A 14,570-nucleotide genomic window follows, 5' to 3' on the forward strand; every position below is an offset into this window, starting at 1 on the left:
ATGTACATGCTCTCTAAGCACCAGAACAAAAACCAACAGTAATGGCCCTTGGAGTAAATTGTACAGGTCTTCTAAAGCAAAATTAAAATACCTGTGCATTTTTTGACCACGAAGCTTACTCTTGGGTGAACAGAAGGAAAAAGCAGCTAGTGCAGACTGTGGCAACATATGTTATATCTAGGACATGAAAACTTTTCATGCACAAGGCATGAGCTTTTTTAGCACTAATGACAACAATTTAAGTATGTTTTTGACTCTCCCTTGACTATTTTAGAGCTTTAGTATTTAATACAGGAATTTTTAGCCGCTGTTTATATAAATAATAATGTATTAATTATTTATTGACAAATAGCATGTTTTGAATCCTTCTGCTATCACTTCGAATATGTCATAGGCCTCATTTTCACTGAGGTTTTATTTTAAAAAAAGGGGGGGATACTAAGACACCTGCACTCTTCTTTTTTTTTCTAATAATAAGCAAACCAAACATGACGTGTTTATTATGAAATTGAGATCTATTCCCTGTGTGGTTTCCATAAGTGAAATTAACATTTCACTGGGATTTGACATTGTAATAGGCCATGAGCCAGCTGAATAACCAGTGTCTTGATTACTAGCAGATTGAGCAAAAGTACCACAAGCATGATCACTTTCTCAATGCCCCAGCACATTCATGGCTCCCATAATTGTCTGCACTTGTACTGTTTGTTTCATCAATTCCATTGTAATATTTGTAGATATATACTCTGACGTTAGTATACAATGTCTGCATTTTCATTATATTAGGATCAAGGGAACGGGGATAGTTGGTTGGTGACATTAATGATGACACCAGTTTATTGGTATTATGCCTTTGCCAAACGGAAGGACCAATGTCATCATGGATTCCATATGTATGCACTATCAAACGGATGGTCATCTATTTCTCTGCTAGAAAATGCACAAGTCTTCAAGCAGTTATAGATTGACTCATTGCAATTTGGCTTCCATCCTCTACAACAGGAAACTGGGGGGCGTGGTATTTTGTTGGGGGGGAGCAGCGGTTGCAGTGACCCTGCACTCCTCCCCGTGACATTTAAGTGCATATAAGGGTCATGTGACGTACGTGTTTCCATGGTAACGTGCGTCAAATGTTGCTGCAGGGTCACGTGACGTCACATGACCCACAGCATCATTTGAAGCCGGGTCACAGAAAGAGGGGCGCAAGTGCTGAGGCTTTCGCTCAGGGGGGGCGCAGCTCCAAAACTTTGCGCACTCCTGCTCTACACCAGGGGAGAGCGACATTTTCTGGAGGGGGTAATGCACTTACAGAGGTCCCGCGCTCTTCCCCACAAAATTAAAACAAAATGCCGGGGGAGTGCAAGAGGCCTCTGTATGTCTCTTACCTTCTTTGAGGCGGGTTCTGACAACGCATCGCCATGATAACGCGGAGTCAAACAACAACATATTGCCATGGCAACATGATGTCACATGATGTTGTGACGTCAAATAACGCCAGTGATGACGGAGAAAAAAAAGTCTGCGCACCCCTGCTCTACACGTTACTGAGACAGCAATAACAAAAGTAGCCAATGATCTACTAAGGGTCATTACTAATTGTCCTTGATCTCCCTGCTCCCTTCAACAATGCTGATAACCCCCTTCTCCTGCACACTCTCCACTTGATTGGCCTCTATGACGCAACCCTCTCCTGGTTCATGTCCTACCTATTCAACCTCTCATTCAATGTTTCCTTCTCCTCCTCTTCACTCTCACTTTCTGTCGGGGTCCGACAAGCCTGTGTCCTTGGCCCTCTGCTTTTCTCATTCTATACCCGTTTCTCTTGGTGAACTAATACTCTTTTGGCTTTTAGTATCATCCTTATGCTGATCACACCCTCATTTACCTCTCCTCCCCTGATCTCCTCCCCTATCTCCTGTCCTGTGTCCCCAACTGTTTCTCTACAATCTCCTCCTAGATGTACCATCATTACGGGAAGCTTAACATGTCCAAAACAGAATGAATAATCTTTGACCCACTATAACCCCAAAACCCCAAATCTCCCTCACTGACAATAATACCACAATCTCATCAACACACCAAACCCACTGCCTAGGGGTCATGTTAGACCCTGCCCTCTATTTAATTCCTCATATTCAATTCCTCACTAAGTTCTGTCATCTCCACTTACGAAATATTGCTAGAATATGTTCCTTTCTCAGTCATCATGACGCAACTAAAATACTAATCCACTCACTCATTTTGTCCCATCTTAACTACTGCAACCTTCGCCTAGTTGGCATTCCCCTTGTCTGCCTGTCCCAATTCCAATCCATCCAAAATGCTTCTGCCAGACTTCTCTACCTTACTCACTGCTCAACATCTGCTGCTCCACTATGCACCTCCCTATACTGGCTTCCCATATCCTCTAGAATTACAAAAACCCTAGCTCTGATTTACAAAACACTCAACAATTCTCCCCCTCCCCCCCTTACATGCCAGCACTTGTCTCCAAATTTTCCCTTATATACCACGCTCCATTCTGCCCATGACCCCCGTCTATCCTCCCTTATTACCTCCTCTCAGGCCCACCTACAAGACTTCTCCCACGTGCATCCATTTTCTGGAATCCCCCAACACGCACCATCGGACTCTCCCTCAGCTTTCATACTTTTAAGAGCGCCTTTAAGAAAGCCTATCTGACATCCCCCTAACATACACCCTCGTAATTCTATTGGGACTAGCTGTACAGCTGGACCTAACTCCATCTTTTCGGACACCCCCTAAAACTCACAACTCCACACCTTAATGGGACCAACACGGAGGCTGGACCAAACTCCATCCTGAGGCATACTCAGTCCCACAATGAGCAACCACTTTACTTTTGTTTCAACATTGCCCCTATTCACTCTGGATTGGAAGCTCTCACGAGCAGGGCCCTCGTTACTTTTTCATCTGTTTGCGCTTATTTGTCCTTATTTGGTATGTAATTCTATTATTTTCATGTATATCATTGTGTCCCCACATTGTAGAGTGCTGCAGAATATATTAGACCTGTATAAATCAACTATAATAATAATAATTGCATTGTCTCTTTATCTTCAGACATATAACATAATTTAGCTACTCCTACACATTCCTCTTTTGGTAAGCCTGCAATCTACAAGAATTTAGACAGTGCTAATGGAACACTATGTGGGAATAACTCTCCGGGAACTTGCAAGATTAAAGATCTTAAATGTCCTTCTGCTTGTTCACAACATAGAAGGAGGCAATTCTTTAAGTGTTATTGAACGGCAGCACAGAAGTGTTTGGTATTATCCAGTAGATACTGAGCAAGTGGGTTAAAAAAAGGGTGACATGGACTGATTACCTGTTTACAATGGTTCTGCGGATTTCTCCTGAGGTTGAGGTGGTGTATGGGGACACCTTCTGATTAAAATCCTACCTTCCGTCACTCTTCAGCACAATAATATATGATTAATAATACAAGATCATGCAAACCTATACTTTCAACAAAATTGAAATAAGTATTGTGATGACAGTATTATTATTCAACTGAAGAAATAATGAGATCTTAGGTCTGTGATGCCTGTTTGCATGTTTTCCATTCTCTTAGGTAAGTTTAAGGGTAAGCTCATGGACATGCCAATGGGCACAACTACAATACAAATTATTTTTTTGAAAGCCCTGAAGATTGCTAGCATACCACTGATTGAATAAGATATTGCTGCATCTGTCACAGAGATATAGCAGGAAGCAAGGACGTTATCATACAATGCATTAATGAAACTTCATACAGAAATAATAATAATAATGTCTTCATGAGGTTAGAAGGCTGAAAAGAGAAGGAGTTTTACAGCATATTAAATGGGGGCCCAAGTTATTTGTAATAAGACTTTGAAAATATTCTGACTATATTTCAATGTTCACTTCTGACCCTGCCCTCCCAGCAGACTGTTATACCAGTTTATCTCAGCGAAACTCTATCACAATATTCCTTGTAGGAGACTCCTGCAGCAATTTACAAAGCAATATTGAAGATCAGCTCTGGAGGTGGCCTTAATTATGTATTTACCAGCTGTGTAAATTCCAATTAAATTGTTACGTAAGCTGAATAAACAGGGACATGGCTCTCTAAAATAACACATAGAGAGGATCTGTGACATACAGTACTGTACAAGTAATTACTGAGCTGATTATCCATGCAGGTGCAACCAACCACCTCCATTACCGCAATACAGATGCACTCACTGAACCTTTGCCATACCGAAACTTAAAATTCTTGTGACACATTCAAAAATATTTTAGCTCTTAAAAAAAACATATGCCACATATTGATTTATTTTTTACTTTGGCATCGTTTGGACCGAGTCGACCTTAATTGCTAGATCCCTTTTATTCTATACCAGGGAACCCCCAGAGATTGTCCATCTGCAGCAGACAACAGGAAGGTGATAGCAAGCTAGTCAGTAAGGGTAACTGAGGAACTCCCATCAGTTGCCATGTTTCAAAAGCCCAACTATATTTTCTTTTAAAAAGTATATTTCGGTCAAACTCGTTGGTATATAAGTGCTGCAGTTCTACACTGGGACAGCCCTGGTTGTGATACTTCTGCAGCCTTTTTGGGGCGAACCTCTACTTTAATTACAAAAAAAGTCCAAGGGAAACCAACAGATTCCCAAATGAAAAGCTCACTGTTTATTGTTCCAATGTTTTGTGGTCTTAATTGAGACCTTCTTCAAGTTTTTGGAATTAAATGGTCGCTAATTGTTCCAAGATACCTTGATGAAAGTCATAATCTGTTGGGTGTTTTGTGACTCATATTTTGCCCTTTTCAAAGTTGGAATGTTCAGGTTGGTAGTACCCATGGACACACTTAATTACTATCTTGTGTTCTGGTGACACACAAAAGGCACAATACCTATAAACTAGTATAGAATTTCCTATCTTTCAGTATTTTTATAAACCTAAATCATGATTTCCTCTTTGGAACCAAAGAGCTCATTCTGATGATATGCTACGTTAAAGTATGAACAACAGCTATTTATTGTGTTTAATTTGATCCTGATGCAACCTTCTTTAAAAGGAGAATGTGACTACTCTTTTAAAGAGGAAATTATCTATTGAAGGTTGTTACAATTAATCAAAGTGCTACAAGTGTATAATATGATACGGCATGATTTCAAGAGATTCTACACTGTACACAATAGTACAAAGCTCATTGTACCTTATTATAATTTGTATGCACTATGCCATTAGACATTCAGGTAATTAAAGGGTCAAAGAAAAAAACATCACATTGATCACAATTGAAATTTCCTTTGTTGATATAACTGTTTGATTGTTTTTGTACCAATTTGGGAAATCTTGATATACAACCTCAATTTTATTTAAGTGAACTATTCATCAACTAGGTGCGGACTTGACTTTAATTTGGGAATTTGGGAAAGTTCTCAGAAAACTCCGGTGTAAAATCACTGCTATAAAATGTCATGTTCAAAAATCTGAGCCTCCAGACCTTAGAATTATTGATTTATAGGAGAGAATCAGTATTTCCACAACCTTTTTACTGGCCATACATCTGGATTTTTCGAAAAATAGATTTCCTGCAGTAATGTAATTCAAACAGCAGAACGCTTTTAGAAAGGTGATGAACGGTGAATATTATGCAACTGACATTATTGTGGAAACTGTTCAATGTTTCGAAGCATCTCCTCATGTAATCTCTGTTAAATGTGCATAAGGAAAAAATAGTTTAAAATGAACTGCCATTCAATTTTTTTGGAAACTGTAATATATATATATATTATACACACACACATATATATATATATATATATATATATATATATACACAGTGGTCGATAAATCTCCAAAAAATCTACTCGCCAAACAAAAAAATCTACTCGCCACCTAGTACCACACGTGTGCTGCTTGGGCCAAAAGGAGCTCGCCACGATGTTAAATCCACTCGCCCGGGGCGTGCAAATGTATAGGTTTGTCGAACACTGTATATATATATATATATATATATATATATATATATATATATATATATATATATATATATAACCAGTGTTTGACAAATCACCCAAAAATCTACTCGCCCAACCAAAAAATCTACTCGCCACCTAGTCCCGCCCCCAACCCCGCCCCAACCCCGCTTTAAAATAAAATATATAAATAAAATACATTTAATAAATTCCTAGTCAGAACATTCGTTTTTGAAAAATGTATTTATTATATTATACTACAATTAGTCCTTGTTACGTGTGTGTGTGTGAGTAAGTGTGTAAATGTTGGATCTAGAAATAAAAGCCACATTTGAATGACTAGTTTCCTGAACACCTTAACCAGTGTCTGGACGTCCCCGCTTCACAATATCTAAAGCTGCAATCCCGCCTGGGATCTTACCTGATCCGCAGTCCCTCAATGTCCAGGTACCTCATTCCCGCAATGTTATAAGTTGGAGGGGATGTGTTCCCTAACTGTCTTCTGGGTTAGGGGGGGGTTCCGATGTCTTCTGTGTGAAGCTTGAGTCAGATCTGGAAGAAAGCAGTATAGGTTATTTTGGTGTAGTATAGGACAGTTAAGATATATAGGGTAAATAAGATATCCAGATACAAAGAGGGGGAGAGAGAGAGAGAGAGAGAGGGGGGAGAGAGAGAGAGGGGGGGGGGGGAGAGGGAGAGAAAGAAAGAGAGAGGGGAGAGAAAGAGAGAGGGGAGAGAAAGAGAGAGGGGAGAGAACGAGAGAGGGGAGAGAAAGAGAGAGAGGGAGAGAAAGAGAGAGAGAGGGAGAGAAAGAGAGAGAGGGAGAGAAAGAGAGAGGGGAGAGAAAGAGAGAGAGAGGGAGAGAAAGAGAGGGAGAGGGAGAGAAAGAGAGAGGGGGAGGGAGGGGGAGAGAAAGAGGGAGAGAGAGAGAAAGAGAGAGAGGGGGAGAGAAAGAGAGAGAGGGGAAGAGAAAGAGAGAGGGGAGAGAAAGAGAGAGGGGAGAGAAAGAGAGAGGGGAGAGAAAGAGAGAGGGAGAGAGGGGGAGAGAAAGAGAGAGAGGGGGAGAGAAGGAGAGGGAGAGAAAGAGAGAGGGAGAGGGAGGGGGAGAGAAAGAAAGAGAGAGGGAGAGAAAGAGAGAGGGGTGAAAAAGAGAGAGGGGAGAGAAAGAGAGGGGGGAGAGGGGAGAGAAATAGAGAGAGGGAGAGAAAGAGAGAGAGGGAGAGAAATGGAGATACAGAGAGAGGGGAGAGAAAGAGAGAGGGGAGAAAGAGAAAGGGAGATAAAGAGAGAGGGGAGAGAAAGAGAGAGGGGAGAAAGAGAGAGGGGAGATAACGAGAGAGGTGAGAGGGAGAGAAAGAGAGAGAGGGAGAGAAAGAGAGAGAGGGGGAGAGAAAGAGAGGGAGAGAAAGAGAGAGGGGAGAGAAAGAGAGAGGGGAGAGAAAGAGAGAGGGGAGAGAAAGAGAGAGAGGGGGAGAAAGAGAGGGAGAGAAAGAGAGGGAGAGAAAGAGAGAGGGGAGAGACAGAGGAGAGAGAGAGAAAAAGAGACAGAGGAAAGAGAGAGAAAAAGAGACAGAGGAGAGAGAGAGAAAAAGAGACAGAGGAGAGAGAAGGATACAGAGGGGGGAGAGAGAAAGAGAGAGGGGAGAGAAAGAGAGGGGAGAGAAAGAGAGACCAGAGAGAGGGGAGACCAGAGAGGGGAGACGGGGGAGGCCAGAGAGAGGGGAGACGGGGGGAGACAAGAGAGAGGGGAGACGGGGGAGACCAGAGAGGGGAGATGGGGGAGACCAGAGAGAGGGGAGACCAGAGAGAGGGGAGACGGGGGAGACCAGAGAGAGAGGGGCAGGGGTGACTGACTGACCGGGGCAGGGTTGACTGACTGACCGGGGCAGGGGTGACTGACTGACCGGGGCAGGGGTGACTGACTGACCGGGGCAGGGGTGACTGACTGACTGACCGGGGCAGGGGTGACTGACTGACTGACCGGGGCAGGGGTGACTGACTGACTGACCGGGGCAGGGGTGACTGACTGACTGACCGGGGCAGGGGTGACTGACTGACTGACCGGGGCAGGGGTGACTGACTGACTGACCGGGGCAGGGGTGACTGACTGACCGGGGCAGGGGTGACTGACTGACTGACCGGGGCAGGGGTGACTGACTGACTGGGGCAGGGGTGACTGACTGACCTGACATGAGGGGGCATCCCCGCTCCCATCACCCGGCACGCTCCCTGACGCGGGACCGGGGGGAAGCGGGGGGGGGGGGAAGCAGGGGGGGGGAAGCGGGGACATGAGGGGGCATCCCCCGCTCCCATTACCCGGCGCGCTCCCTGACGCGGGACCGGGGGGAAGCGGGGGGGAAGCGGGGACATGAGGGGGCATCCCCAGCTCCCATCACCTGGCGCGCTCCCTGACGCGGGACCGGGGGGAAGCAGGGACATGAGGGGGCATCCCCCGCTCCCATCACCCGGCGCGCTCTCTGACACGGGACCGGGGGGAAGCGGGGGGGGGGGGAAAGCGGGGACATGAGGGGGCATCCCCCACTCCCATCACCCGGCGCGCTCTCTGACACGGGACCGGGGGGAAGCGGGGGGGGGAAGCGGGGCATGAGGGGGCATCCCCCGCTCCCATCACCCGGCGCGCTCTCTGACACGGGACCGGGGGAAGCGGGGGAAGCGGGGGAAGCGGGGACATGAGGGGGCATCCCCCGCTCCCATCACCCGGCGCGCTCCCTGACGCGGGACCGGGAGGAAGCGGGGACATGAGGGGGCATCCCCCGCTCCCATCACCCGGCGCGCTCTTTGACGCGGGACCGGGGGGAAGCGGGGGGGGGGGAAGCGCCAGGGAGGGGAGGGAGGTGGGGGAAGGCACAGATAATACTTACTGTGTCCTCCATCCTCCATGGGGAAAAGAATGGCTGCTCGTTGGGGGCTGGCTCATATAGAGCCTGGCCACGCGCCCACAAAGCCTGGGAACGCGCACCAATCAGCAGTCAGGTAGGGAGTTTTTTTTTTTTTTCAGCCAGCGCGAGCAGGGAAATTTAGCGCGAGCAGGGAAAATTTAAAAAAACAAAACACGTGTGCTGCTTGGGCCAATAGTTACTCGCCCGGGGGTTAAATCCACCCGCCCCAGGCGTGTAAATGTATAGGATTGTCGAACACTGTATATAACGGAAATAGCCGTGTTAGTTCAGTTGCAATAGTGCAGAATAAATGAGTTATTCAGTACTAGGTGATACCTTTTTTATTTGGACTAACAATTTATGTCATAGGACAAGCTTTTGAGACTTCTCTCTTCCTCAGGTCGACAATACTGATTAACACAGGAATCTATGGCTAAAACAGTTTATATATATATTTCTGTTTTTCAATGATGGAACCTATTGGAGGCATAAGTTATGTACGGGCAAAGTTTTGAAGACTAGCCAGAAGAAGTGAATTTTCTAGACAAGCCTCATGAAGATAGACTAGTGTATGAGGAAGGAGCTTGTTAGAATGGAGTTCAAGAATCAAGTAGGAGAGAAACTGAGGAAGATGTGTGTATGTGTGTATATATATATATATATATAAGAGAGAGAGAAATTACATTCAGACATTCTCCTACCGCTATATGATAACAATTGTCCTGTATTGTACTGTATCTTGCTATTCCAAGAATAGAGAGCGTACGTGCCCTTTCTTTTCTGCCAAAACCTTCCTTCCTCATAACGTTCCACAACTTCCTTAAAGGTGTTTGCTGGACTGCCCCTTGTCTGTGGAACTCAATGCCAAGTGACACACTCCTCCACCATCCGCACATTCACTACTGTAAGGAAGACATTCACAATACCCACGCTCTTTTTCTATATGTCTTTACCAATTACCATAGCACGTGTCACTCAATGCCATTGCCCCCACCCAGTGTTTTCATGGCCACATCATTCCTGCCCACTACTCCTTGTATTCCCCCCTTCCTCTTACTTTTAGATTTGTAAGATACTAATGGGCAGGGCCCTCCATTCCTACCCATTACACCAGCATATCGTTAATGTTGTAATGTTGTACGTTTTATTGCTTTTCTTGTCCTTTTGCATGTTGCATGAGTGAAGTTGACACCTTGCAAATAAAATAACAATAGAGCAGTAGGTAGCAACGAGGCAATGAGCAAAACCTACCTTTCAAAGGGCTATGTGGTAAGAGCGGATAAAATAGTTGGTGTCCTCATTTAACAACTGCCCTATAAGGTAGAGTGGAAATGCAGAGAGAGCTGGGAGCCCTGCTGAATGCAAAAGAGAACTGGAGGCTGCTTGCAAAAATAACAAAAATGTATTGAAGCATAATCCTAATTAAAAAGAGAAACCTCACATGTTGCGCTAGTCTACGGGGTGTGTAGCACCTACCTTAGAGGTTCATTCCACCTCCTGCTATTGCCCTATAAGGTAACTTATTTCCCTTTACTTTATTTCTGTAACACGTTTACACCTTAAAAAGAGATTTGGAAGGTCTTGAAAGCTTGTGTAAAACTGCCGAAGAACTATTATCTTGGCCCACTGAAACTAGGTATCGACAACCTGCAACAAGTGTACCGCTCTCCAGGACTAGTAAAGTATGGCTACTAAAAATAGTCTGCACTAGACTTTTTATATTGCAGTAACCCTTAGAGGGTTACTTTCAGAATGGCAAAAAGAATTATTGGTGCATTTCTATTTTTTCATCTTTGGCAAAATAAAAATAAAAAAGTAGGAGTATTCTACTCTTGTAGAAACTTACAAAAGATCATATCCATAAATCTTTTAAAAGAGCTGGAAAAATCTTGGAGAAAGAGAATAAATAGGTTGTAATCAATCAAGTGTACATGTGGAACAATGCTGGATTAGTGGAGTGTATTTATTCTTGCAGATGTATAATAGGAACTGGCTCATATCATTCAACAGTTACTCTGGGGATGGGAAAATAATCAAGTCAGCTTGCTTATGCAGCATTTAAATTACAAATCAACCGGTAATTAAGGGCCCTATTCACGTAACCCAGTAACGGCTCATTCAAGTAAATGGATGATACCACACGGTAACTGCCATTTTATAGATGAGCCTTAGGTCTAACAAATAATCGCTTCCCAAACAATCAAGTCATAGACAAAAATCAGTGGTTGCAAAAAATAAACCCCACACCACTATCCATCAGTCATGTGCTTCTTCAACTGCTATGAACTTGCTAAAGCATTCCAACCTTTTCATCACTGTTATCACTCACTATACAGTAGAGTCTCACTTCACAAGCTGAAATAACAGTAGCGTTTTTGCAGGTATGCAATGAAGTAAAATACTGTTACTATTTTATATATTGCCATGTGTGTTGGAGATTTCCCAGAATAATAAATGGCTATGACGAGGGAGGGGTGGTTCCATCATTGCGGTGTCCATGCTGTTAAAGTGCCTCGTTAAAAAAAGGTGAATTTCTAATCGGTTTAGAGAGAGGGATCTTGTTCATGGACTAAAGTGACAGCAGCGAGAAAGGATTCAGGTATGAATAAGACAGCCTGAGAAGAGAGTAAAGCCCTGGTAGGTCTGGGCTATTATTCTGTCCTCCTCCTGTGCAATAATACCTGGTAAGGGCAGGTTTGCCAGGAGTATTTATGGGGTTTCCCCACCTCATGCAGTGCAGTGAGTCAGTGAAGGCAGTGTCATCAGGGCCTGTGTCCAATTAGAAGACACAGGGGTGGTGCCTGTTGGAGCTGCTTACTGTGCTGTTCCTTCCATTTAGTCAGTTGGTCTCTACCATTGAGAGAGACCGGGTACCCGTGATAAGCTGCCAGGGCTCTGGTAAGCTTGAAGTCTTGAAGTCTCCCCTAGGGGAGTCTGGGGGTAATCCCATACCTCCTACCCTAAAAGAGGGTAGGGGAAAAGCAGGAACCACTCTTGAGGCCCTTGATCAGGAGTGAGTTCAGGGACATCCTGAGGGTGAATACCTTCTGTCTGCTGTGTGTGAGAGACTGCTGCTGAACAGAGAAGATTTACTAAAGACCATCTGCTTTTTACCTATACCTCCTGCCTGAGAGTGGAGTATATTGGGAAGAGGGGAACATAACTCTTTTGCAGATACTCCACCCCACAGCACTGGGGGCGGCACAAGATGGAGGCACTGCATCAGTAAGAAGAATTAGGGCACAACCCAGAAGCCTGTCCTGTTATCCCCCATGTCATCGTGGGAGACTCAGGGCCCCCTGTTCCTAGCAGGTATGCACCAACAAGACCCATGTAACCAGAGGGCTAGTTAGGAGACCGCATGTGAGATTGGGTAGGGGAAAAAGGGTTACAAGTGCAATATGTGAATTGAGTATAGCTGGAGATTGTAGCAGAAATACAAGGCAGGGCAAAGGTGTGTAGAATCTAGTAATTCAAATAGAATGTAGTTGGAGTTCTTTTACAGTGAGGTAGAAGCTGCTCTAAAAACCAATGCAGACTTTTTGCATTGGTTTGGTTTTGCCTAAAGTGGGTTGGTTTTAGGTAAGAATTACAGGGGAAAATGGAGTTGAAAGAAAGCAAAATCCTATAATCTGAGGTCGTTTTTGCTTCCTATTTATGGTAGCTAAAATAATCTGGTTGATTATTAGCAAAAATATTAATAAAAAATGTGAACAACTGTTGATGCCAATCAGCAACAAGAGACACTGGGGCCTATGTACTAAGCTCATATTTGAATTTTTTTATTTTTTTGTGCATCAAAATTTTAGTTTCAAAGAGTTTTACAAACCTTCTTAAATTTGTATGTGTTGTATCAAGAAGGTCGTTATGTTACTTCATACAGTACGTATGATGTATAGTTGGTTGTTTAAACTTAAGTTTGACGTATTGCATCTTGATGATTGGTCACCTGATTGATATATTTTAACGTAAAACAGAATTGTGTGTATTTTTATATAACTAGCATTAGTAAATGTCACGTACGGCACCCCTGTGAGCATGTGAGTTGCATATGGGACAAGGGTTAATACACAGCTTTCTAACTGACCCACTTTTCACATTCCGTAAAGTTCCCTCAAATGAATTATATCCCCCCCTCAATCTGTCACAATATATTTTTAATCTGCTGCCACCACCAAAAGAAATGCAAAATATGTAATTTGCAGAGTCTTAGGGGCCTATTCAAGTAGCTTCGATAAAATCACTGCCATATTGAACGGTTTGGCATGACCTACCGACTGGTCTGACATTTGTGTTATCACGAGATTCAGAAAGATATTGCAAGTCAGAAACTGTTCATTATAAAAAATGCCATAACGCTCATCTCAGTAGTGTCTTTAGCTCTGTCTTTTTTCTAAATTCTGTCTGCAAAGTTTAAATGTCCCGGTCACGTGACGCAGGAGATTTAAACATAGCAGAGAGATACCGGCACCCCTGACCCGGGCCTGTAACTCGGGAAGCAGGGGGTCCCCGGGGCTGAAATTAATGTGGTTCGTACGTACGTATGTACGTACGTACTGGGTTAACCCCACCTGCTACCCATCTGGGAGGCCTAAACACCCTCCCCAGGGCAAGTACCTGCATCCCCCACCCCATCTACCCCCACCACCACACATACAAATGGACAAAAGCACTAGTAGTCAAAAATGGCAAATAGCACATTTGCCCATTTGTTTGCAAAACAAATACACAATAAAATAACATTTACATAACAGTACAATTCATTATATAGTAGTCATTAAATCCATTGATTGTCACTGTGGTAAACCATGCCCACAATATAGGCATAGATTGCCATAGTGGCAATAAATGGGCAACCTGTAAAAGAAAACAACCACAAAATAAAATTCATAACATTTAAATAAATAAAAATAAACATTTAAATAAAATACAATCAATGTGTTTATTACTTTTGACAGGATGAAGATTCATCCTCCTCATTCAACAGCAGCACCAACTCTTGCCGCACGATGCAAAGGTCCTCAGCAGCATGATGCGAAGAAGTCCATGATGCACATTTGCTTGAAGAGGAGTCTCCGGTGAGTAGTTCTTCTTTCTTCTCTTCTTTCTTCTCTTCTTTCTTCTCTTCTTTCTTCTCTTCTTTTGTCTCTTCTTTCTTCTCCAACAGGTCCAGGAGATGTTGATCTGACAGCTTCTTGGGGTCAAAGGAGACTGACAGACCTTATGAACGGCCTGTAATGTCACATTTGACTGACAAATGGTACATCCACCAATCCGATTGACGTCATCTTAAAGGGAGGAAAAACAGAAAATTAGGTAGCATATGCTTTCCTCCCTTTAAGATGACATCACTTCAGCAAAAAAATGGAAGCCATCACATGGTACATGCACCAATTAGATTGGTGGATGTGTCATGTAATGCCTTTCCTTTTTTGAGTGATGTCCCCAAAAAGGAAGGGAAGCCAGCCAATCAAGTTGCATGCTCCCTCCCTCCCTTTTTGGTGACATCCCATCAATCCAAAAAAGGAAAGGCATCACATGGTACATCCACCAATCTGTTTGGTGGATGGACCTTATGATAGCTTCCATTTTTTATTGCTGAAGTGATGTCATCTTAAAGGGATAGAAGCAAATGCTCCCTGATTCCTCACTCTGTTCACAATACTTCCTCTATAATTTTGGCGTTCAATATTTC

This window comes from Ascaphus truei, chromosome 1, assembly GCF_040206685.1.
Source record: "Ascaphus truei isolate aAscTru1 chromosome 1, aAscTru1.hap1, whole genome shotgun sequence".
In the NCBI taxonomy this organism is placed as follows: Eukaryota; Metazoa; Chordata; class Amphibia; order Anura; family Ascaphidae; genus Ascaphus; species Ascaphus truei.